Source organism: Calidris pugnax, unplaced genomic scaffold (assembly GCF_001431845.1).
Source record: "Calidris pugnax isolate Ruff unplaced genomic scaffold, ASM143184v1 scaffold197, whole genome shotgun sequence".
NCBI lineage: Eukaryota > Metazoa > Chordata > Aves > Charadriiformes > Scolopacidae > Calidris > Calidris pugnax.
The window spans coordinates 557,804-563,803 of NW_015090936.1; positions in this window are offsets into that span (position 1 = coordinate 557,804).

Sequence of the window (6,000 nt, forward strand, 5' to 3'; positions counted from 1 at the left end):
TTTGCAATTTGATGGTCGGATGCACAGAAATAACTGACATTTTTATCCTCCCATAAAATTTTAATATGAATGGTAATAAACAGCTCAACTAGAAAACCTATTGTTATTTTTAAATTGATTTATGTCCTTTTTATTACTATGTTTTTAGTGCCCTCTATAATTTTTACAGTTTATGGTACTTTTTTGCTACTAGAGGTTAATTCCTCTGATAAGAAAAAATAGCACATGCAATAGAATGTATATAAAAAGATTAATTTTATTGCAGAAATGCTTCATCTCCTAATCTTTAGGGAAAAAATCTAGATATAAACTGCAATGGAACACATCTTATTTCCTAGGCTTGCAGATATTCTCAGAATGAGAATGGGAACTCCGTTGACAATGAGTACTTGGTGACGCATGGGAATACCTACACTTTTCCAAGCACCTCCAAACTCCAAGTCTGCATAGCCACTACCAGCTTCTCTGCCAAGGCAACAGCAAGGCTGAGCAGAGCCTCTCAACCCACCCAACACTGACCCTGAGCTCATGGGAGAGTGGAAATGGCAATTGCATACAATTGCTTTACAGCCCTTCCTTCTGCCCCATCTCACATAACGGACTGTTTATACGAAACAACCAGAAAAGACAGTATATTTTTCTTCAAAAGATTCTTCTGAGGAAAAAACACATAAGAAAAATTTACTCTGACTGGAGGTATGTGAGCTATGAGAGTGTCTACACCAGGCAGCCAAATTGGCAGGCTACAAGTACCTAGGCTGGATCTCCATATTTGCTCATGGTATGTTCTTTGCATGCTCCTCTGACTATTCCTTTCAGCTGCTGCCTCTGGAGCCTCATCCAGTGCTACTTAGATTGAAATATCTACATAACTAAGGAGGAAAAAAGGCTACTGAAAAAAGGAAATTACAGGAGGAACACTGCAAGAGAAAAATCATACCTTAAATGCCATTTAATTAAATATTGTGTTATTTTCATGATAAGAACCTTCTCATGCCTACGAAAATCATCTTATCAGGATCCGGAAGGAGATCAGTAGACAACAACAACATTGCAAAGCAACACATGAGAACTCTACTAAAGTCAGAACTAAACACTCCTCCACAGAGCTCCCATCAGCATAAACCTGATGACAAGAGCTGGAATCCTTTCAGATGATATTCAGAAAAATAAGCAAAGCTCTTCAGAGGGTTTAATGCCAAATTGCATTGTTTGGTGCAGGTAATTACACACTAGTTTACATCTATCAAACACCTAACTATGAATTTTGATTTATTCTCAGAATTCTGATTTCAGTCAAGACGTTCTGGCCTTTCAGTATATGCTTTTGTCTTCCAGCTCTTTCAGTGTGTACACGCATGCAACACTTCTATAAGCTGGCTTTGTAACTCTAAATAGCACCAAGAAATTTTTGTGGTTTTGATTTGTTTATTCATTTCTTCTTTTTTTTTTTTTTTCCTGACTGTTGTCTTCAGGAAGAAAATAAGTTTTGTTAAACCAGTTAATTTAAAAATGGTCTGGGAAGCTGCTGAAATGACAGTAATAGTGTATGGTTACTTTTGTTTATAATAACAAACTCTTTTGATTTCTTGGTAATGAACAAATGGTCACAGAGTATTTTAACTCAATGTCACAGCTCAGAGAAAACTATAGAGCTTGCTGAGTACAAGTTCACTGAAAAACCTCAGTCTGTTATCTTTGTGAGCTCAAGCTACTCGTGGTTTTTCACTGAGTATTTGATAGGTCAAGTACAGTTCAAAGGCAGAATGATTTTTATTCTCACACTATCCTCTAGCATGTTATTTTTGAGCAGATTTGAAGCTAAAAGCATGTAAGCGGAGATATAAAGAAGAGCAGTCACAACTGGATTTTACTGATCACAGCAAATAAAAACAGGTTCCCTCAATATACCAGAAAATAACATCTAAAAGTATTCAGAAAAGCTTTCAAATTATTCCTTGTAGCATTTTTAGATACAGTCAGAGAGCTCGGCCTTGGTGAGCCGTATTCAGCCTAAGGTTGAATAGGTGTTAGGAAGACACAAGGTGGATTTATACCAATTGTGTCTTTTATGAATTCAAGGCATTAGAAAAGGGTAATTTAGCTTCCTTACAACAACTGTTATGTAAAAGGATGTTCAGAGCTGACTAAATCACATCTGTGGGATCTAAGAAGCTGAACAAGCCGGAGACCAGCAGTGACACTTGGCTGCTTCCTGCATATCACATTGGGATTTCCAAGAGACTCTTATAAGTCATTGGTTTCCAAAGGCTGAGCAAAGACGACAGCAAAGAGAGAGAGGTGGAGGCAGTTTTTCTACCCATCAATTTCAACAAAGTCTAATCCTATTACAATAAAAATGTAATTGCTTTAACTAAGAACCTGATATAGCATTATTTATGACCCTGGCAAATATGGATTGGAAAGTAACACATTTAAGATATTTGTCTGCTGCTTTTTATTAACATAAAAGTAAATAAACTAAGCTCAAAAAGTCATAGAAGAAAACTTCTGTGTAAGTGACTTGCATGGGTTCATCAGAAGAAAGCTCTACAATAATAAAAGTGAGGTAATGTCAAAGACATCTACTGTTTTCTTCAAAGAAATTACTTGTTTCATTGCCATCTCACTTTTTCAAAATAGCTTAAAAAAATAATTCTCTCTAACAAGGGTATAACGGAAGGAATCGTTCATGAGAATGCCACAGAAAGCATCACTGTCTTTTACAGCATGGGCAGTTTACCAAGCACCCTGGTATGCATACTGAATCAAACAACTGTTTCTGGTGGTTTTATTGGGCAAATGATGAAATAGCCTTATAAATCCTGTCTTAAAATGCTCTATTTGTGCAGATCCAATGCAATGAAAATCTTATATTCTTTCATATTGAAAAAATTATTATATAGCTTTTGTTATAATGGACACTACGATCACTGTACAATAAAGGAATTTAGAGTATTCTCTTTCTGCCAGTGATACATTGCCTATGGGAGGACCAGGAGGAGGTAATCTGTGTTCAAATTTACTGTAAAAATAATTGAAATCAGAAAATAATTCTTTAGCGTCTGTAACAATATGGAGTAGGAAAAATAAGACATGGTTTGGCAAATCTTCATCGTTTTAGTAGCGCAAGAGTCACAAGTAAATCAGTGTGCCATTTAAAAATGTACCCCCACAAAAAAGGGATAACAAGAGAGCAAAGGTGACTAAGGAAAATCAAAAAGAATGGATTGAGAGCAGCCCTGAGGAGAAGGACTTGTGGGTGTTGGTGGATGAGAAGCTCAACAGAAGCTGGCAATGTGTGCTCACATCACAGAAAGCATCGGCATCTTGGGCTGCATCAAACAAAGTGTGGCCAGCAAGTCGAGAGAGGTGATTCTTCCTCTCTACTCCACTCTGGTGAGACCCCACCTGGAGTACTCTGTCCAACTTTGGAAGGACATGGACCTGTTGGAATGGGTCCAGAGGAGGGCCAGAAAAATGATCAGAGGGCTGGAGCACCTCTCCTATGAAGACAGGCTGAGAAAGTTGGGGTTGTTCAGCCCGAAGAAAAGACTATAGCGAGAATTTATAGCAGCCTTTCAGTCACTTTCAGGCCTACAGGAAAGGTGGAGAGGGACTCTTTATCAGGGGCTGGAGTGATAGGACGAGAGGTAACAGTTTTAAACTGAAACAGGGGAAGCTTTGGATTAGATATTAGAAAGAAATTATTTTCTGTGAAGGTGTTGAGACATTGGCCCAGGTTTCCCAGAGAAGCTGTGGATGCCTCTTTCCTGGAAGTGTTCAAGGCCAGGCTGGATGGGGCTTTGAGCAACCTGCTCTAGTGAGAGGTGTCCCTGCCCATGGCAGGGGAATTGGGACTAGATGATCTTTAAGGTCCCTTCCAACCCAAATCATTCTATAATTCTATGATACTGAGCATAACAGCGATGTAAGAAGCAGCTTACAGGAACAAATAAGTAACCCATGTAGGATAAATGTAGTATGTCAATATTAACATTTTGTCTCACCTCATTTTGCCAGCTTTCAATGTATTCGTATTTACTCAAACTCATATTTCAACTTCATATCTGAATTTCACTTTATTTTTCCATTCACTCATTTCTTGTACTCCCTTTTTGTTCAGACTCTCTGAAATGGAAAACAAACCCAAAATAAATAGTTGAATGAATATTGAATTATTTCTAACCAAACAACCTCTTATTCAAAGTCGGGTTTATAACAAAATTATTTCCTCTCTCTAACTTACTGTAAATTAGGAGAAAATTGACTGTGTGAGCTACACTTACAGGCCTCTGCTTAAGAAAAATCTATTCAATTTATATACTTGGTAAAACAGCACGATAGTAGCTTAGTCTCTGACATGTGTCCTGGTTTTATTAATATTTTACAGAAGAATGGTATTATCACTAGTGAATAGGGTTTTCCAGTGTTAATTTGAAAAGGTACACGCCAGCCACTTACTCAAACTGAGAAAGTTACCAGTGCTCAGCAAGGCCCATGCAATCATAACATTTGCAATTTCTGTTGAGATTAATCTAGGATCAGAAGAGTCCCTCCTCCTGCCAAAAACAGCTTCCTGCAAGAGAACCTCAAATTTCTTCATCCAAACCAGTTTAAAATAACTCCAAGCACCTACCTGTTCCCCAGTGACCTTTTATGTAATTTAACAGGATGCAACATGTAAAGTTTATTTTTCCCTAAGAATCAGCATAAATTTCCCTCTGCTTGCTTTCATCCTGTTGCTTTTCCTTAGAGTACTTCAGATCATCTTAAACGTTGCCATGGTTACTACAAGCAACATACTTACTGATAACAGCACTCCCCATGAAGCGTCCCATTGGTATTCACTCCTTTTCAGCATCTTCAATGCAATCTCAGTGGACAATGTCTGTGTTTGAAGTATCACAGTAATAAGTCAGATGCCAATATGGTAAAAATGCTGCAAGAACCAGAAAGAATTACCAAAAATAATAATAAAAAAAAAATCACTTGAGGAAGAACATTACATTTGTGCCTGGAAAAAAAAATAAAAAATTTAATAGACCAGACATGTATCCTTCCAAGTTTTTATGGAGACAATAAACCAAGAACTTGGTAATATGTTCTGATCATCTGTTTTAGGCAGACTCAAAGTACTTGTCTGGTAAAATTATTGCTTTATATAACAGTTTGTTCTTTTAGTTTTGATTAACGACTAGGCTAGTTTCTAAGTAGCAACAGTTCCTACAGCTACATTGGAGAAAGTACATTTTTTTGGAACTGCTGTTACCTGCTGGTGAGAAAATGACTGTCCTGCCAGTGCATTTTACAGAATGCAATTAAATCGCGTCCTAAAATAGAAAATGCATAGTGCAGCTTTTTAAATTGGTAAGAATTTTCTAGCATCCTGTTCTTGTTTTTCTAATTCAATTGCATTACATGCCATGCGAATCTCTAGACAAGATAAATTGCTTTTGTTTGACATTAATTTACTATATAAACACGTACTCTCTCTAACTATCTTTGAAAGCGTGCATACTTCCTCACAGCTCCTTTTGGTAGCTCAGAGAGTTTTTACAGCTTGATTTTTTTTTCAGGCTCAGTGCAGAAGTACATTGTGTGCACGTCTTCTAGCGTTTGATCTTTTTCATATACAGAGTCTGGTCACACAACAAAGACACATGAAAATATAGCTTCATTTCACTTGCATATATAAACAAAAATGGTAGTCTTCAGATAAGGAAATTGAATAGACTTTGACTATTGCAGAAGTTTGAATACTGTTGTGCTTTTTTCTGTCTAAACCAAAAGCAGAAAACTGGCAGAGCTAATTTTGATGCAGAAGATAAGCTGCTTTGAAATGTGATGGACAAACACAACACGCAACCCACTGCTTCCACTTCTTCAGCAGTCTCATGTAGCTTAGCAAGAGGCAGAACAACTGCAACCATGTACAAGCTGCTAATCCAACCTGTACTTCAAAGACATTGGATTAGGACAGAGGAACATTAGGCAAAA